Raw genomic sequence first — 21,331 nt, forward strand, 5'->3', positions numbered from 1 at the left:
CTGTCCTGGAGCTGGCTCTGTAGACCAGGCTGGCCTCAAACTCACACTGCCTGCCTCTGCCTCCTTGAGTGCTGGGATAAAGGTGTGTGCTACCTTTGTGGTTTGTTTGTTTTTGCTCTTGGAAATAGAATCTCTTCCATCAGTCCTAGCTGTCTTGGGACCTTGGGACATGCTGTATAGAGCAGGTTGCCTCTTGGGTGCTAGGATTAAAGGCCCAGCTGTTTTTTGTTTGTTTTACAATAAAAAAAATTCAGCTTGTATGGAAAATAGGAAATAAGATTTCATTATTTATTATTTATGTATGCTAATCACTTGCCTCATTCCATAAGCTTATCAGTTAAAAACTGCAGTTGGTAATTTCCTTCAGCTCCATTACCAAGCCCTAGTAAAGCTCATCCTACTGTGATGCCCGCTCCTGGTCTGCCCTCGCCACGGCATAGATGCCCACAACAACCAGCCTCCTGGCCAGTGCCAAGTGTTCCTCCCAACCACTCTCCAACTATTCTTTACAGACAACCACTATACCCACTGACTCCTTCAAAGTCACTGCACCTCTGTTCCACAGTTGCAATGTACTCAGCATGAAGGAATGCTTCCCTTGCCCATCCCCACCACACAATATGCATCACCCAAGCACCTACAGCAGTGATTCTCAACCTTCCTAAACGCAGAGACCCTTTAATACAGCTCTTCATGTTGTGGTAACCCCAACCATAAAATTATTTTCGTTGCTACTTTATAATTGTTATTTGCACTGCTATGAATCATAATGTAAATATTTTTGAGGTTTGCCAAAGGGGTCACAACCCACAGGTTGAGAACACTAACCCACAGCATTCAGTATGCCACACCTGCTACTATAATAGAAAATGGTAGAAGCCTACAAATTACATTTCCTATATTCATCTCCCACTTGGCTCCAATTAGGTTCTGCCAATGGATGATGGAAACCGATGGTAAAAGATGGCTATGTAGCTGGTCTGTCTCCAGCAGCAAGGACAGTGAAACAATGCGGAGGAATGTAGGCAAGTGCTCAACACAGGCCCCAGCAGCAGCAAAGCTGACTGTGACCATGACAGCAGACGCCTTCAGTTGTGCACAGTTTATTGGCTTTTAGTAACTAACATCCCTTTCCTCCTTTCTAATACTCTATAGTAAAGCTTTAGTGTTTAATACTCTTCTGTCCACATTACCTATAGCTGTTTCTACTTTCCTGTTTAGAAACAAAGAAATAACAACAGCTACTGGGTGTGACAGTATATGCCTCTCTGAATTCAAGGACATCCCTGGTCTACAAAGCCAGTACCAGGATAGCCAGGGCTACATAGAGAAAAAACAAACAACAACAATGAAATAAAACCAGCACTACTAAGTAGTAAAACTGAATATAAAAGTGTAAAATGTAGTTTTCAACGATCATTATTTTGGGTATCCCAAAAATGAACTTCAGAAACTTTCTCTCTAGGAATATTCCAATGAAGGCCTGAACTTAAGTTGCTGGGTTAGCGATGGTGAGAAGGCTCAGCATGTGAAGATGATCCTCAAAAAAGGCTGATGACCCGAGTTCTACCGCTAGGACCAGAAAATTAACTCCAGGAGTTGTTCTCTGATCTCCACATATGTGTTGTGACACTACCCCAAGCCCCACAAACAAAGAAATTAATATAAAAGCCTAGGTTTAGCTGCTCTTTTTGTTATTTTGAGACAAACCCTGTAAACTCTCAGTCCACCTCCCTCGGCTTCCCAAATATAGTTGGTGTACAAGAACGGACGGCAGCTCCAGTTCTTGCTGCAGTTTATAGAGGCAGATGATACAGCATATCTCCAGGGCTAAATCAAGCATCTGTAGATAAGGAAGAGGTTGTGTTTCCTCACATGTCTCACTCAGCACAGGCAAGTTGTTTGGGCTTTTTACTTTTTCTTTTTAATTTCCCAGCTAGCCCAGACTGTATGAATTCCAAGTTTGAAAAAACTCCCAACAACTTACCTATGTTGAGTCCTATGAGGGAACACAGGATGGTGGGGGTGTCGAGCAAGAGGGTTGATACACACAGTGTAGGGACTTTCACCCCTTCCTAACTATGTCTTCATTCCTAAGAGCCTACAATTTCTGGCTGAAGAACTAATCTATAACTGCATTCCAGCCAACTGCCACTGTCTCAGGAAGGACTGAGAGCTGTGTGGATCTGAAGCAGATCCTGAAAGTCTGACTCCTGAAAGCCTATGTTTACAACCTGCTCAGAGTTCACACAGGTGTCCCTAAGCCTTACTCCAAATTAACTTTCAGGTATTCTAATAAACCAAGATAAAGCTACTGGAGGTTTTTAAGGAAAAGGCCAAACAGAAATCAATAATTTGGGCTAGAGAGATGGCTCAGTGGTTAAAGGCATCAGCTACTCTTGCAGAGGACCTGAGTTCAGTTGCAAGCACTTACATAATGGCTCACAACCATCTGTAATTCCAGTTCTAGGGGATCTGACACCCTCTTCTGGCCTTCAGGGGCATGAGGTGTACACATGGTACACAGGCATTAAGTGCATAAAAATAACCATACATATAAAATTCAGGACACAGACAAACTAGCCACTAATTTTGTAACTACTAACCTCATACTAAACACAGCTGCTGACACCTGCTGGCCCCATTTTCCATGAGAAAGAAATGCTTCATGAGATGCTTTCCAGGCTGTCTGAAGTAAGTGGGCTGTCAGTTATGGATGGTGGCATAGCTCCTTTGTTCTTACTTTGTTTTCTGAGTTAGAAGCTTTCTCTGTAGCCCTGGCTGGCTTGGTAGTTGCTATGTAGAAGAGACTGACTTCAAACTCTTTCTGCCTCAACTTCCCAAGTACTGAGGGTATAAGAGTACATTGTTTCCTGTGCTCTAGCCATTCTTTTAAAATAGAAGCCAATGCAAGCGTCTCTGCAACTGAATCAAGTGTCTGTACAGTTTGAGAGCTACAGGCATGCAGCCTAGTTTCGTATTTATACTCTGACAATAATCCCCAGTAGTCAAATGCTTCACCACAATAGCAGCTCCATCATCACCTCTAACAAAGAACCACAGGAAACACTACCACAACCAGGTACCAGCTTTTTTCAAGAACTGGATATAATAAATTCCTTTCAGAGAATGTAACTTCTGGCAAAAGGGAAGTTACTGGGTGCTTCATTCTGACAAAGACATATGACTGACTCACAGAAAACATCTCTCAATAAATGTCAGTAATTTAGCCACTCCTTTATAAAAGGGCCACCCCTTATTTGAGATTTGTTGAGAGCCTCTTGGGGACAGTTACAGCAGAGTCCTGTGCCAATGTGAGTTTTTTTTCACTGCCAAGAATGGGCAAGAAAAAGAACACAAGATGTCTCAGAACTGACTTCAACATAATCTGCCTAATGTCTCATAAGTTGTACCAAATAAAAAGGGCCATAATATGATGTAGCTCAAGCACCTGTGACTTTATAGAAATTCTCCACAATGACCAAACAAAGCAGGCAAGACCATCATTTTACAGAGAACAAAAGAATCTTAAAGGCATTCATTTCTTCATTCATTCGTTGCTTCATTCCTGATTACTGAGTACCCTTAGTAGGGCCATAGCTATGGACTTCTAAAACACATACAGGTAGTTTAACCATACCCTTGCTCTATTGCACAGGTGAACAGATGAGAGCATTATGGCTTTCTGGAAACACAGAAGGCTCCAGTACCAGAAGTCCCTTGGTAATTTGGCAAAGCTCTCCACTATGGGGAACAGGGTCTTATCTGCCTAAACTCACAATGTACTTTATGCTGCTCAAAATATTACTAAATGCTCTAGGAAGAAAGGGCAGTTATCTCTTCACCCTACAAATGAGAACACTGAGGCCTGGAAGAGGTCCGTCAATCCATGTCTTCCTCACAGTAAGCCAGCCTATGGAGTACCTAGCCTCATCAAAGAAACACAGTTTCTTTTTGAGTTGCTGTTCTTTTTGTTTGTTAGCTTATTTTTGTTTTGTTTGAAGCACAATCTCATGGAAAACCTAGACTGGCCAAGAACTCATCTTGTTATCAAAGCTGCCTCAAATTCTCTCCCATCTCAGCTGCTTCCTTCTTGAGTAATGGGATTAGGGACGTAAATTTCTTCCATAGTTAACCATAGACACCACGTCCAAAGTGAGACTGATGGGGGAATGAACTTCTGATTTCAATAATAAGAATTAATTAATAGAGGGCTAGCAAGATGGCTCTGTGAATACAAGCGATGCTTCCAAGATTGACAATCTTGAATTTGATCCTTAAAGCCCACACGGTGGAAGGAGAAAACAAGCTTCCAGGTTGTCCTCTGATCCACATATTTGCTATGAAGCTCCCTTAGCTCCTGCATCCAACAAGCATGATAAAATAAATGTTAAGAAATATTTTAGAGCTAAAATCATTTCAGTTATCTGAGGGTTGCAGCTGTGAAGAAGTCCCATTCTCCACTTTTCAAACCATTAAAGGGGTAGTACCATAATGGTTTTGCCCTTAATTTATCCTCAGTTTTCCTTATCCTACTGGGGGGGGGGGGGGGAAGGTCAGTTTTATTTGCTCCTCTTTTTTAAGAGGTAAAGGAATATCTCTTTTAAAAAAAAAAATCACTAACCCTTCCCAACTCCAATTACATAATGGTACTATTTTAGAGATAACACTGAAAGTTCCATAAAAAGTTCCTCTTTACAGTGTTACTGTGAACATCAAGGAGTTTGATGGCCTCTCATGAGGCCCCTCATGAGAAGGATGATACTGGTAAGTACTAGAAGAGAACCAGCCTTGAATTTAAAAAAATGAAAGTACTATGGTAGAAAGAAAGGAGAAGGTGAAGTCTCTTTCAATTACCTTGCTCTAGAAAACAGCTACTCAGGAAACTGCAAAATAAAACACTGCACAGAGGATAGCAGGAGTAAGGGCCCGGGCTCCACTGTTGGCCTGAGAGGTCCTTGTTAGAACAGGACAAGAGTGCGGGCAAAATCCATTCCATTTAAAGGTTCAAAGGAAAAAGTAAAACCATTCCGAGTATATAAATCAAATGAGCTGTTTTACTCCTAAGTCAGAGCTACTCAATACATCTTGCAGCAGGGTTCTATGTACAAAAGCCTTCCTGGGAGATAATCTCTCTTTATAGGAAGCCATGGGAGTTAGGGATCTAACTTAACTGGCAGAATGCCAGCCTAGCATTCTACTCCAATGCCACAAAAACTGGATATGGTGGTACATGCCTGCAGTTTCAACATTAGATAGAGATAGAGGGGAGGATCAAGGTCATCTTTAGATACAAGGTCTAAAACTAGAGAAAGAAGGAAGGTCACTGCATCTGAGAGCTTTCATGTTGTATGAATGTAAAGTTTTCCTTAAAAATCCACAGGCAACAGATTGCACCCTGATTGCATCACTTGAGCTTTGTTTTCAGAGTGTCAGGGACAATCCTAATACTAAAAAGAATAGTGCTTAAAGATGACTGACTCGTCCTTGGCTGAAGAGTGTCACTCATGGCTCACCCACCATGCATGCCCAAGGCCCTGGATTCTATCCCCAGCACCAACAAAAATCAATTTTTCAGCTAATTAAAAAAAAATCAGTCTAATAAAGAAAATAGAACTATTTAGAGGTCAACCTGAATATATGGTTAAAAAAAAAAAAGAAAAGCTCCAGCATAATAGTAAGTCTGCTTTTCTTTGTAGACCCAAACTATTTAGTAACAAAGTCCATTATCTTAAAATAAACAGGAGAAAAAAGCAGAAAGGGAAAAATAACCTAGTAAAGAAGCCCTCCAAAAATTTCATATGTGAATGCACTCCTCTCAAACTGCTTATGTATGGTGAATATGGTATTACAATTCTACACCAAATCAGTCAAGGAATTCACTGACTTTAGTCCTCAACTCTGTCTAAACCCTGACACCCTCAGTTCATGCTCTATTGGTATTAAGCTTCTATCCAATTTCCAACAATCTTCACCTGATTAAATTATGGACAAAGACAAGAGGAGAAGCATTCATAACTAACAGGGAAGCACACTTTTTCATCTTTTTCATCCTCACGTGCTCTTTAAAATGACCCAAAGCAGGACTGGAGTCACATCTACAGTTCACCAAATCCTCGCTGCAGAATTTCAGGGTTGGAAAGCATGACTTGATCCAAGCTATCCAATGAACAGAAGCCATGCATCCTGGGTGGGCTGCTATGCAGGCTCGTGTAGCAGTACTTAATCCCAAAATCTTGAAGATAACTCCACTCCAGAAGCTACATGCTGTAGCCAGGGCCTTTCTACTGTCTACACACTATACTCCAGTCTTAAGAGATTTTCCAAGCTCTCTTCAGAGTTCAAATAGGTGCCAGATAATGTTTCGTATTTTCAGTCACTTTGACTCCTAAAGTAAGTATCTGTCCCTTCGTACGCCACATTCTTTTTCATTTACTGAAGTTCCAAAACCTTCTATTAGTGCCAACTCCATGTCAGGAGAGAGGATGCTCTACATGAAGGGACTCATAAGCTAACATAGCCTAAAAGCACAGTGAGTTGAAAGCAAGTGGCCCATTGTAGCTGGGAAGTTCAGAGGGAATTCCCAGCTGGAAGAGCTGGCGAGGGAAATCTTCAGAAAGTTCCTCACTTCCTCCTGACAGCCTCTCCTTCCCACTTCTCTCATTGACACCTTCCACAGACCAAACAAGAAAAGAGCATATGAAATATTTCAAAGTTTCTATGCCTTCAATGTGTTCTTTTTTTTTTTTTTTTTTTGGTTTCTCTGTGTAGCCCTGGCTGTCCTGGAACTCACTTTGTAGACCAGGCTGGCCTCGAACTCAGAAATCCGCCTGCCTCTGCCTCCTGAGTGCTGGGATTAAAGGTGTGTGCCACCACGCCCGGCTTCAATGTGTTCTTTTTCACTGGGAAAAGTTCTCTAGTAACACACTGTATTAAAATACAAAACTTCAGAGTGAAAGGTACACTATAGCTCCACTCTATCCAACAGGCCAAATGAGCTAATTCTTAAAGAGTTATGGATGGATGGCTGTGAGCTGCCATGTAGCTGCTAGGAATCAAACCTGGGCCCTCTGAAAGAACAGGTGTCTTTAACTGCTGAGCCAGACCCATTTGTTGTTTGTTTGGTTGGTTGGTTTTGTGTTTGGATTTTTCAAGACAGGGTTTCTCTGTGTAGCCCTGGCTGTTCTAGAACTCACTCGGTAGACCAGGCTAGCCTTGAACTAACAGATCCACTTCCTGAGTGCTGGGATTTAAGGCCTGTGCCACCACCAACTGGCTCTTAACCAATTCTTAATCTTACAGTAGTCAAAGATTCCCTTAGACAACCTGATACCAGTTTAAACGGTCTGATCCAAATTTGCACTTAAACAAAAAATTTCAGGAACCTTGAATCCTAGCCACATTACATAAGAAAAAAGACCCAAATATAAAAATACTTAAGCCACTGTTTCTAACTATATCTACTTTCTTTAAGTATATTATTCTTTCTTCCAAGTGGCTCAGTAATTTTTTTTGAGTACATGTGGTCAAGCATGCACACAGAGGGATATGTGTGTGTCTGTGTGTATGTGTGCGCACCAAAGGACAATAACAAATGTCTATCTTAACTGTTCTCCACCTTATATTTTGAGACAGGATTTCTCACTGAAGCTGGAGCTCACCAATTTACCTAGACTAGCCAGCTAGTGAGCACCTGGGATCCTCCAGTCTCTGCTGCCCCAGCACTAGAACAACAGTCATGCTGGGTTAAGTGAGCACTGGGGATTGAACTAAAGAGTTCAAACAGCAAGCACTCTACTGACTGAGCCTTGGCAACAAAACAGATGATGCACAGGATCCCATATCCTGCCAAAGCCCTGTAGGGTAACAGCTATATTATCATTTCACGAAAGTGAAAAGAGAGGTCTGGCCAAGGCTAATGAGCTGAGTTTTTGGAGCTCTGGTATTTAGATCCTAAAGTCCACCAAACACAACCTGACACCATATTGATTACTAGGAAAAAAGATAAAAAGATAAAACAGAAGATAAACTAATACCTGAGCTTGAAAAGCAAGATTGTTTCAAATATGAAGATATATTTAGTAAACAAAGAGACAAAGGTTTCAGAACCAATTTAACAAACTTTCAAAAAGAACAACTTACACATTTCCTCTCTTACAATCTCAACAGCAGAGTTCTTTTGCACCAAGGACCTTTCCAAATGAGTATCAGAAAATCACAGCACTCCATCTCAACTGTACAGTAAGAGACAAAAAAACGAGGCCACAAGGCTCAGCATTACTTTAAACCAATGGCTGTAAGCTTTTTGGGTCATGAATTCCTTTGAGAATTTGATGAGAGCTACAGATCCACTCTGCAGAAAATAAACAAAACCAAATTCAGAATACAGTTCAAGAGCATCATAAAGATCCATGTTATCAGAGATACAGTCCAAGAGCATCACAGAATTCTCTTTATCACCTTTGCTCTGAATTTTGTTTTGTTGGGGTTTTTTTGTTTGTTTGTTTGGTTTCTTGTTTTTTGTTTGTAATATCTAACTAGAGGCCACAAAGACTGAAACTTGAAGACTGAAGTAGAAGGAGCCAGAGTCTTACCATGTAGCCAGACTAGGTGGCCCGGAACTTACTGTGTAGCTCAAACTAGTCTCAAATTCAGTCATCTTCCTCCCTAAACCTCTTCACTGCCAGAATTGAAGTGCCACCACAGTTGACTACATTTTATTTAGCTATTATTGACTAGTTTACTAAGTAACAGGCTTAAAATAAGACACACATTATCTTTTATGGTAAAGTGGGCTGTAGATTTAAGTAGTACAAGAAAAGATCATGCTGCATAACTAAGCAGAGTTTTAAAAACAAAACATTTCTTCAAATGGGACCCCAGGGAGCTTGAAATACAAGAAGCCTACACAAAAACTATTTCTCCTCTCTACAGAGCCACACTTCCTTCTCTGGCAGAGTTGTGACTCTCTTCAGCACACATGGATGCAGAAACCACAGCCATCCATGTCCAGGACATGAGGGAAACTGTGAGCAGCCTAGACTCCTGGGTTATGTACCTAGAGAAACAATGATGGAAGGCCCTGACCAAAGATCCTGACATGGAAGAGACAAACAAGCCACTGGAAGATCAAAGAGTAAGTATAAGTACTGAAGGGTACTCAGCATTTGAGACAATACACTTCCTTCTGCATGTGAGGGAAGGCTTGTTGGAAAAAAGCTATGTATCAAGAAGTAAACAGACTTAGTCAAGGTATATTTTTAGGTTGTTTTTGTTAGGTTTTATTCAGTTTTACTGGAGGAGCAGGTTAGAGAAGACTATCTCAGATACAAGGCATATGAAAGGTTGGTGATATAGCTCAGTTGGTAGAGTGTCTAGCATGCATGAGGACCTGAGACCAATTCTCAGAATCCTAAATGCTGGGCATGGTACACAGGAAGTAGTCAAGATGATCAGGAGCAGCTGGAGTTGATGGTTTACACCTTTAATACCAACACTGGAGAGGCACAAACAGGCATGTCTCTTTGAGTCTGAAGATAACCTAGTCTACATAATGAGACCCTATCTCAAGAAAAAAAGGGGGGAGGGAGCTGTTGGTTGCACATACCTTTAATCTCAGCAGAGGCAGGCAGATCTCGGAATGAGACCATCCTGAGCTACATAGCAAGTTGCAAGCCAGCCAGAACTACGTAACAGAAACCCAGTTTCATCAAAAAGAAAAAAAAGAAAAAAGAGGGTGGGGTGGGATGAGCTGGGAAAATTATACTATGAGTAAAAAGTACTTGCTGTGTCTGATAACCTGAGTTCAATCCCTGGGACAAACACAGTAGAAGCAGAGAATCAATTTCTACAAGCTGTTCTCTGACCTCCATGTATGGTCCTTTTCCAACTTTCCCTGTTCATGGCCAACAAGAAGGTTCAGGTGGTAACATGTATTCCTGCAAAATCTGACTATTATTTTAATCCAATCACCAGGATCATCATGGTGAAGGAAGATGATCAGGTGGCTCCTGAAAATTGTCTTCGGGCTGGCGATGGTGTCGCACGCCTTTCCCAGCACTTGGGAGGCAGAGGCAGGCAGATTTTTGAGTTCGAGGCCAGCCTGGTCTACAAAGTGAGTTCCAGGACAGCCAGGACTACACAGAGAAACCCTGTTTCGAAAAACAAATAAACAAACAAACAAACCTGTCCTCTGACACCCACATATGGGCACTTTGTCACAAGTACACAGGTGTACATACAGGATTCAATTGATACATAGTGTCATGGTCAAAAGAAAAATTAAGCCAGCCACAGTGACACACATCTGTAATATGAGTACTTGGAAGACAGGACAGAGGCAGGATGCCTTCCATTCCAGGCCAACCTGGGCTGCAGAATGAGACCTCTCAAAAAAGTAAAAAAAATAACTTTATTTAGGACAGAAGTTAAACTACAGGCTATAGAGGTGGGGCTTAGTGGCAGAGTACTTGCCACTGTAGGTCAACCTGGGTTCTATCTTCAGCATCACAGAAGAGAAAGATTTCTTTCCTATTTCACCAATTATCCATTAATGAAAATTTTCTCTTCCAGGATTCAACAAGACCCTACACCCCATTCCACTTAATCCAAAGACTCCCTAAAATGTTTCCCTTTACTTCTGAACACCACTTTTTGATTCTTTACTGTCACTATCTAGGCTTCTACATCACCCCACAGGCTACAGGAAAGGTAAATATATTTCACTACAGAAAACAAGTGACAAAAATAGACGACCTCAAGTAAGAACTAGGGATTCTCCGAAATGTAACGGAACAAGAATTCATCTTTACAAAGAGGTGTGTGTGCGCGCACACACACACACACACACACACACGTCTACAAAACGAACCTAACATGCTGCTTCTCCTATAGAAGAAAAAAAGACCGATTTCTGCTTCTTCAGATCTGGTGCTAAGTCCTTTTTCATCCATCTTAAAGGCTCCAACACAAGTCTGAGGGGACCCCTCAACTATCCCTCAGAACAAAATGCTACCAATCCACCTGGACACTAGGAGGCCAGGAAGGATGACTCATCTCATTCCTGGGTTTTCAGGCCTCTGATTGTTAAGGCAACCATCTACTGCATGGTAATAATAATCTCTACTTTACCAGCATTAGTCATACCTCGATTGTATAGACTCACTCTGCCTCCATCTCCCAAAACTCCCAAACCAACAGCCTTGAGCAATGTCCACTTCCTAAGACCAAGGATAAAACCCTATAGTGTGGCTTGGGTAGAGCACCTAACAACATGTGGGAGTCCATGGGTTCCATCACTGTAAGAAAATAAAAATCCCACCGATTGCAGAAATCCTTGCAATGCTGGTACAAATGGCCAAATAGGTCCACAGCTTTTTAAAAGAGCTGTTAAGGCAGGGCATGGAAGCACACACCTGTGGTACTAGTACTCAGAAGTTGAGGCAGAATGATTCAGAGTTCAAGGCCAATACGAGCTACCTAAAGAGATTTTTATCTCAAAACCAAAGGCATAAGAATGCAGTCCTTCTCAGAGCTGGAATGGGGAAGAGGGGGAGGGAAAGAAGGCAGAGAGGTAGGAAGAAGGAAAATAAGGGGGTGAGAGCTGTCTTTTGTGCATGTATTATCCAGGCTATACCACACTCTCTAGTTCTTTGGTTTTGATAGTCAAGTTAGTCAAAATTAAATAAAACTAAAATCTTGGCTTCTTTATCCTACTAGCTATACTGCAAAAAACTGACAGGTGATAATGAAGAGTACACACTACTGCATGGCTTATGTTACAAAAAGCCCGAGCTGTCAAGCACAGGCCTATGATACTACTTAGAAAACTGAGTCAGGAGGATTCGAAGTTGAAGGCCTGCTTAAGCTACAGAATAAATTCAAGGACATATCAGAGCATTCATAGAGACTCTATTTCAAAACAAAAATCAATCAAACAAATCAATGGGATGACTCTTTAGTCTAATGGCATAGCAACTGCCTAGCTTATGTAAGGTCTTGGGCTCAATCCCTTGGTACATAAAACAAGTCCAGGTGCTAATTCAAACTTGAAAATGGAGACAGAGGTGGGGGGATAAGGGGACAGACTAAGAGTATACATTCCAAAGTATGCTGATAACACAAGCCACTGGCATTGTAGCAGCATCACAAATACCATAGTTCTTTCCCAAACCCAAGAAACAAACATTTCAAGGAGGTATTAGAGAAATGAATAAGCAACAGACTCTAACTTTGCTAAAGTATGCTGAGATTAAATGCGGAAAAACAAACCAAAACCAAAGCCTAACAGCCAGGTATAGTTACCTATGCCTTTAAGTCCAACACTTGATAGGCAAAAGCAAAAGATCGGGAATTCAAAAGTAGCCTCAGCTACAGAGTGATGAGTTTGAGGCCAGCCTAGGTTATATAAAATGCTGGTTAAACATACCCGTACACACCCACACACAAAAGAAACTACATTAAAAAATCCAATTAGAACTGGGCGTGGTGGCACACGCCTTTAATCCCAGCACTTGGGAGGCAGAGGCAAGTGGATTTCTGAGTTTGAGGACAGCCTGGTCTACAGAGTGAGTTCCAGGACAGCCAGGGCTACACAGAGAAACCCTGTCTCAAAAAAACCAAAAAAAAAAGTCCAATTAGGCACCGACAACAAAATAGGAGGGAAGATAAAACTGAAATTAGCTGATGGTTATTCTGGAAATCTTTAACAAGTAGCTGTGCTACAAATCAATGTAACACACCAAAAAGCCATACTCTTGCCACCCAAGCACCTTCAGTGCAGATCAAATTGTCAGCCCATAACAATAAAATAAGTCCTTACCTGCCCCTGAACCGTTCAGCTATGCGCCACCTATTCACATTGCCTCAGCTTCCTCATCTAAGAAACAGGAGCAAAGACAGTATCAAGTTCACAAGGATATGTGTTGTGAATATGGTGCCTGGCAGACAGGGAGGGCATAGTGCTGGCTGTTATTATTATAGTCATCTATATACAGCTTGGAGGATCTAGTTTCATCCCAGGAGAGAGGGATGCTGTGCAGACTGCTGTATTAGGAGGGGATTTTGTGAAGTCTTCTTCATCCTAACAGACAACGTCCAACCATGTCCTGTGGGCTCTAAGCCAGCAGCCAAGAGGGCATGTGCAGGACTCCGGCATCCAGGTAGTTGCTAGTGCCAATTTCCCCAGCCACAATGCTTCACCCTTCCCTAGCTCACATGACATGTTGGGTTCAATCCTAATCCACAAGGAAACAACAACAACAAAAGGAACCAGTCTCAATTAAGCACTCATATACCAGGTACTTTATTAAATAACACTAACAACAGGAACAAACAAACCCCTATCTTCAGAAGGGAAAGCCAGGTCAGACATGGCATACATGCCTTTAGTCCTAGCATTTGGAAGGCAGAGGCAGAGGCAGGTAGATCTTTATGAGTTTGAGGGCTACCTGATCTATATACTGAGTTCCAGGACAGCCAAGACTACATAGAGACCCTGCTCTTAAATAAAGAGAATTTAAAAAAAAAAAAAAAAAAAAGGAAGGAGGGAAGGAAGGAAGGAAGGAAGGAAGGAAAGAAAGAAAGAAAGAAAGAAAGAAAGAAAGAAAGAAAGAAAGAAAGAAAGAAGCTAACAAAGGAAGAAGAGCCAGACGTGGGAGGGCAGACAAGGATTACTTTGAGCTTCAAGCAAACCCACACTGTAGGGTAAGACTATCTATCCATAGACTATAAAAGGAACTGGGAGTAAAGCTCAGGTGATGCAGTGTTTGCCTAGCATGCAGGAAGCCCTGCAATTGATTTCCAGCACAGTGTAGATCTTTGTATAATGCATAACTATAATCTCCTACTCAAGGTAGAGGAAGGAATATCAGAGGTTCAAGATCATCCTCTGCTATACGGCCAGTTCAATACCATCCTAGACCATGTGAGACCCTGTCTCAAAGCAAAGCAAACAAACAAACAAACAAACATTCCACTCCTCAGAGTTTTACTGGATGGCAAATGACACAGTCAAGTTTTCTCCCTAGCACTAACTGGGAGCACACTAGTAATGTACTTGTCTAATAGAATAGCAGGAAGCTGTAAAAAAACAAAAACAAACACCACTCTGTGTTAATATGAAATGATCTCTCAAGACATTAAACAAGATATAGACACAAACCACAGAATGACAATATTCATGCAAAAGCAGAGGGCAACATATCTAAGCCTCTGGTAAAACATGGATGCCCCCAAGGAAAGGAACAGGGCAGCTGGGAAATAGCACGGAGTGTTTTATGACTACTGACATGGAACTCCATGAACATGTATGTCATTGTACTGAAACAGTGACATGGGCTGAACCACCACTAAAATTTGTGACCAGGGCTGAGAAAATTCAAACATTGGAAATCTTAAAACATGGACCCCTGCCGGGCAGTGGTGGCGCACGCCTTTAATCCCAGTATTTGGGAGGCAGAGGCAGGCAGATTTCTGAGTTTGAGGCCAAGCCTGGTCTACAGAGTGAGTTCCAGGACAGCCAGGGCTGCACAGAGAAACCCTGTCTCAAAAAACCCAAAAAAACAAAAGACAAAAAAATGGACCCCTGAGATAAGCAAAGAACTCACCAAGCAGAAGAACTGAAAGGGGCACTTTAGAAAGAAGAGCCAGATCATCAGACACTAGTAGAGAAAGAACACTGCTCTTGAGCCCTGGTGGCTCCCCTTGGATGAGGACAGGCATTTAGCTGGGCAAGTATAAGTTAGGGATGGCAGGGAAGACCAGGGCAGGGCAAACTGCTAAGGGTTCTGCAGATCGCACAGAAGCCTTGAGGGTTCTTCTGGTTTGAAGACTTATTTTTATTGTATATACACCACATGCATGCAGTGCCTACAGAGGGCAACAAAACCTCTGGAACTTGTAAGATCATTTGGGGCCCCTGCAAAAGCAGCAAGCGCTCTTTACCTCTGAACCATCCTCTTTAGCCCCAAACCCTGAGAAATTTAAACCATGGGAAAACAAGTATCAAAGTGTTTCCCTGTGACCCCAATGGCTTACAGTGAGACTAAAAGTGGAAAAGACACAGGATACAGGATTCCTTGGAATTATGCAAGCACAGTGCATTTCACATATGACATCCAACCAATACTTACTCTTTGGAAACTGTAATCCCTATTAAGTGAGTGCTTCTATATGCAATTACTTTTCATCCACTGCCTACACTCCTCATAAACACTGTTAGTTTATTAATGGTAATAATCTGTTTTGTTTAAGGTGACATGGAGGGACACTGTCAAGAATCTAAATTTTGTAAGTACCTGACTGCATATTCTTGCTGCTGTCATGTAAAGAAAGACTTTAAAACACACACCTCCTTATATCCATGCAAGTCTATCAACTTTCTTGGGAAATACTATTTCTAGTCTGACCCTTGAGCCTTCTTTCTCCCTCAGGCCCTTCCTGAACAAAATACAGGGAGCTGTGTTTAGTAACCTTTCCTACCACCATTCTCTCAATTGGTCCTTAAGAGGCAACTCCAGGCATCACACCACCAACAAAGGCATTTGGTGAGCGACCATGACCTAGGCAGGCACTCACTCTTCCAGGCTTCCCAAACTCACTATTAGAGCCTGAATTTGCACCGCGACCCTATGAGTAGTCACCTGGGCAGTCTGGTCTGATTTGCTCTGTTCTGCTCTTCCCAGGAGGTAGCTGAGTCACCAGAAGTTTGTCTTGCCTAAGGGGAGAGGGAAAGGACTGGGCCTCACAGCCTGCTGAGAGAGAAAGTGGCTGAGGCCTGGCCTAGGCTGGAAGGTCTGACAAATAGTAACAACTGATACTTCCCCAGTGACCTAGAGTTAAGGTCTCCAAACGTAAGATACTGGCTGATAAGACCCTAAAAGTCACTGTGACCTGGGGGCAGAGACGCTGTGGCGAAGACTAAGAGATAACAAGCTCAGCAGCAGTCAGCTCCACTTACTGCGGCAAATGCAGCCTGGGGCAACCTAATGTTTATCTGGACATTCCTAGAGTGTCTCTCCTCTCCACAAGCTCAAGGGTTTCCCAACTTTACAGAGTTCTCATCACTCTACATTTAGTCTATGATGATAAAAGACTAAGCAGGCAGAATCAGTATTGAGCCCATTTTATATACAACTCACAATAAAAATAACCAGCCCCATCTCATAAGGTTGGTAAAAAAGCAACTGAAAACAGCAGAGAAAATGTTCCTTCCCCTGGACAGTTTGCGGAATCCCAATACTCTAATAAGGCCCAAAGTACTCAAGACTGCATCCTCTCCAGGTTTTTTGTCAAGACCTTAAAAGGAAAAGGGGATAGCACAACAACAACAGGGTCTCTTATAGCCCAGGCTGGCCTCAAAATTCAAATGCCTGATTTTTATACATAAAACTGAGGGTGTTGTGTTTGTTGGGTGAATATTGAGTTAATTCTCCAGACCACTTCCCACACATTTTTTGGGAGACAGGATCTCATGCAAACAAGGCTGGTCTTGAATTCTAATTCTGCGTGCCATGTGTTGAGATTAGAGGTGGACATCATCATGCCCAACACTCACCATTTTTAGTTAACAAACACTGAACTCAAGATTATCTGTCAGGCCTGTTCTAGAAATAATAACGCAACGAGCTGCAGGTATGAACCTTGAGGCCCTGGGACCAAAACAAACTGGCAGAGCTGCCCAAAATCTTTTCTTATTTGTTTTTTCTTATTTAAATTATTTTTTGAAATGGGGTCTCACTTCCTAGTGGTCCACCTGCCTCTGTCAGTACTGAAGTGAAGGTATACAACACAACACCTACCCCCATTTTTTTTTTAATTTAAAATAGAAACTGTGTAGTCCAGGCTAACCTCAACTCAAGACCCCCAGCCTCCTGAATGCAAAGATTAAAGGTATGCCTCCACTCCCAGCCCTAAACTTTGCGCAGGTGATCATCAATCAGGTCTTCTGGAACTAGCCCTCAACCAGTGGCCAATAAAAATGCATGCTGAGCATAGGGTGTTCTGTTAAATAGCGACAATAAAAGTCAATGCGGTACACATAATTTTCAAGTTATTTATTCCCTGTGTGCTAGGAATGAAAATCAGACCTGTGCACAGGCAAGTGCTCTACCACTCAGCTACACACTGGCCCAAATTAGTCCTTATTCAAGAGAAACAGGAACCCAACCAGCTTCCTAAAAAAATTCTTTTTCCTCAGATGAAATCTGTCTTAGCCCCAGTCAATGCATTCTTGCATTGAAATGTTTAGTCACACATAATTCTTTAAGATAAGATCAGGAAGAAAGAATCAGGCCACTGGCCTCTCAAATCTGTACTTTTTGGTACAGAAACAGTGTGCTCCTTGTGTTACCTGTAAGGGAAGAGGGGCCTTTGTTCCTCAGTGGCCTACATACTCGGCAAGAAGGACGTTCAATTTGTGTAACTGGCACCCTTAACTTCTCATCACCCAAACAGTGACTGAATGAGGAGGTAAAAGAATAAACAAAATTTCTGTTCTCTATCCATGAGCTACAAAGAACCAGCCTGCTCTCTGCTGCTTAGCAGTTCCTAACTGTGTAAATTATTTGAATAGATGGAACTAAAGAGATTAGATATTAAGTGAAACTATGTAATTCCTTTTTTTTGTTGTTGTTGTTTTGGAAACAGAGTCTCCAGCTCAGGCAGGCCTGAGCTCCCAAAGCTCAGGATGAACCAGAACTCAAGATCCATCCATTTCCACCTCCCTAGAGCTTTCTGTATTGTTTATTTAAATTACTTAACTCTTTAAACACATGTTGGCCCAGGTCAGGTTTGGTGACACATTCCTGTAATCCCAACACTTCGGAGGCTGAGGCAGGAGGATCTCCAGTTCAAAGTAAGTCTAGAGCATCTAGTGAGACCCTTGTCTCTTCACTGTACTAACCACCACTAAAGCATCTCAAAATGTGAAAAAGACATAATTAACCTCATGGCTATTCCTGACTCTGACCTGACTCTTTCTCCTTGAACCAAGAACACACTAGGGATTTATTGGGCAGAACTATGCTCCAACTGCCAGCCACCAGTGACTCTAGCTTTCTTCATCTCTGGGAGAGATCACTTTGTATGGAACACTCTGGAAAGGGAAAGGCAGACCAAAGAAGTTTTCTGCACAGGATGGTTGGCCAGGTAGCCTTAGGCCAGTTCCACACTCATATGCCTCAGTTCCCCAACTAGAAGCTGGAAATAATCCCCACTATTGAGGGTGACTGTGAGGAAAGAGGAGTACTTACTTGGCAGGCACTGGTACAAAGTAAGCAGTGGCTGTTGTTAATAATTAATTCGATTATTCTATGAGAAGCAGTGTCTGCCCTGGAGGGACTACAGTCCAAAAGATCTCCTTAATTTGTTTTTCAGCATAATTTTTCTTTTGATTTTATAGAGAAAAACATATGGTACACTGACTTAACATTTTCTAAAATCAGGAATTAAAAAAAAAAAAAAAAAAAAAAAAAAAAAGCTCAGGCTGGTGAGCTGGCTCAGTGGTTAAGAGCGCTGACTGCTCTTCCAAAGGTCCTGAGTTCAAATCCCAGCAACCACATGGTGGCTCACAATCATCCATAACGAAATCTGATGCTCTCTTCTGGAGTGTCTGAAGACACACTACAGTGTACTTACATATAATAAATAAATTTAAAAATTTATTAAAAAAAAAAAAAGCTGGATTTGGTGGCACATGACTTTAAACCTAGCAATAGGAGGCAGAAGCAAGCAGATCTCTGAGTTCAAGGCCAGCCTGATCTACAAAGTGAGTTCCAGAACAGATGGAACTACACAGAGAAACCCATCTCAACTCCCACTCTCTGGGGAAAAAAAAATATGCACTCCAAAATGCTGTCTGTCCATCAATCACCACACATACATAGTGGTATGAATGCACAGCAACCCCTCCCCATTGTTAAAATAATAATTTTTAAAAAAATATAGAATATATAGTAAATGGGGCTGGAGAGATGATTTAGTAGCTAAGCAGTTCTTCTAGAGGGTACAGTTTCAGCTCCCAGCACCAACATAGCAGCTTATAACCATCTTTAGACCAGGCAGGCAGATAGAGCTCTGTGAGTTTGAGCCCAGCCTTATGGACACATCAAGTTCCAGGCTAGAAAGAGTTAACTGAAACCCTGCCTTTATTAAGGAAATTTGCTGACCTTGCTCATAAACCAGATTCAGTTCCCAGCACCCACATATTGGCTCACAACCATCTGTAACTCCAGTTTCAGATTCAATGCCCTCTTCAGACTTCCTTGGGCATTAGGCATACATGTGGTGCACAGACATGTATGAAGTTAAAACACTCATACACATAAATCTTTAGAACACACACAATTTACAACTCAGGAAAAAGTGGTCCTTAACCCAAATTCTACAACAAAGATAGCTCAAGTAGCACTTCAGTGTTCTCCCTTCCACTCTTTCCCACGTATGTCTTAACTAGATTCACCCTGTATAGAGTTCTACATCCTGCTTCCCCCCCACACACACACTCTTGATTTTATATGCACTTTCCCGTGACAAGTATTCTTGAAAAACATACTTTTAAACTTTTTCATAAGTAATAATTCCCCTGAGGTTAAACATTTAGATTTTCATCTTTTAAATATGTAAGCATGATACTCAACATGTTCATATAAGATCATGGTTTGCATCTTTACTTCTTAGCCTATACTGATAGTACAAACAACTTAGTGTGGTGGTACATGCTAGTAATCCCAAAATTCAGGGGGCTGAAGTGGGAGGCATCTGGACTGAGAGGCTAGCCAAGCTACATACTTCCCTCAAAAGTAATTAATAGGATGGTAGTGGCGGCAGCAGTAGTGCACACCTTTAATCCTAGCACTGGGGAGGCAGAGGCAGAGGCAGAGGCAGAGGCAGGTGGATTTCTGAGTTGAAGGCCATTCTGGTCTATAGAGTGAGTTCTAGGACAGCCAGGACTACACAGAGAATCTGACTCAAAAAACAAAAATAAAAACAAAACCCAATTACTTAGTTAATTAATTAAACAGTTAACTATATATGCATCCATGACTACACAACTCTTAAAACTGAGCCAGAGTGGCTGGCATAATGACACACACCTTTAAATCCCAGCATCCAGGAGGCCAAGACAGAAGGGAAGGGTCACTGTATGCTCAAAGTTACCAAAGTCTTCCAAAGTATGTTTCAAGTTAGCCAGGACTACAGTGAGACCCTAACTTAAAAAACTGTGTGTGTGTGTGTGTGTGTGTGTGTATGGGCACGCACACATACATACATGTATACATGAATATACATATGACATATATATTATACATACACATATCAATTTATATACTATTTATTTGTGCTAGTAGTTAAGAGCACTTGCTACTCTTGCAGAGGTTCTGAGTTTAGTTTCCAGTACCCATATTAGAGGCTTATATCCTTTTATACCTATAGTTCTGGAGAACCAACCAAATACCACTGTCCTCCAGTCATCAGGCTGTGGAGCACATACAGGTACTCTCAAACCCACCATCCAAAAAAGTAGTAGTAATAATAATAACAACAACAACTTAAAAAGAGAGTATTTCCTCTTATCAACACACCACAAATCCAAAAGCAACTACTGCCATTTTCCAGTTTTAGTGACTTATACTGGGCACACACCAATAGCTGGGGCTCACGCCTGTAGCAATCAGAAACCTTCCTCCCTTTTTCATTTTTCAGAAAGGCTTTTACTCTTCATTCAATTGACCAATCAGTGGGAGACATTTCTTAGAGCCCAGCCACATTAAAAAGATACGTCTCACGCCTTTAATCCCAGCACTCAGGAGGCAGATGCAGGTGGATTTCCGAGTTCCAGGCCAGCCTGGTCTACAAAGTGAGTTCCAGGACAGCCGGGGCTATACAGAGAAACCCTGTCTCAAAAAAAAAAAAAACCAAAAAACAAAAAGATATACCAGGGTTTCAAGCCATGGAGAAAGTGATCACCAAGAGCAGAGTCCACAACTTCCTATGTTACCTTAATAGGCATTTCTATAGAATAAAGGAAGTGGTGTCACTCTCCAGTATCAGGACCCTGTCCCACCCCCACCCCATGTGGTCCTCTTGCTCTGAGCCATTCTGCTGAAGAAACAGATTTCAAGACTCCAATAATCTTGTGTTAGTGCAGCACCAACTTTCATTTGTATACAATCAATTTGTTACTGAACAGAGAGACCTCTTTAATTATCTATGGCAATCAACGTGATCATCTTCTTTTGTCTCACACCTAACATAGGCTCCAAGAGATAAATCCATGATTTTGACCTTTCATTTAAATGCAGATAGGAAAACGTTCAATACAACTACACAT

At 41.8% G+C, this 21,331-nt stretch overlaps 1 protein-coding gene across 3 annotated transcripts in view; it reads right to left on the reverse strand.

Moving 5' to 3' along the window:
* Arhgap35 (Rho GTPase activating protein 35) overlaps positions 1-21,331 on the reverse strand; it is a 120,521-nt gene that overhangs the window by 91,585 nt on the left and 7,605 nt on the right. The window contains exon 2 of one of the 3 annotated variants that reach the window (XM_011250512.3): positions 12,821-12,877. The exons of the other annotated variants lie outside the window; for them this stretch is intronic. The gene's annotated coding sequence lies outside the window, so the exon portion shown is untranslated. The remainder of the gene's footprint in view (positions 1-12,820; positions 12,878-21,331) is intronic. 3 annotated transcript variants of the gene reach the window in all.

This window comes from Mus musculus, chromosome 7, assembly GCF_000001635.26.
Source record: "Mus musculus strain C57BL/6J chromosome 7, GRCm38.p6 C57BL/6J".
Classification (NCBI taxonomy): domain Eukaryota; kingdom Metazoa; phylum Chordata; class Mammalia; order Rodentia; family Muridae; genus Mus; species Mus musculus.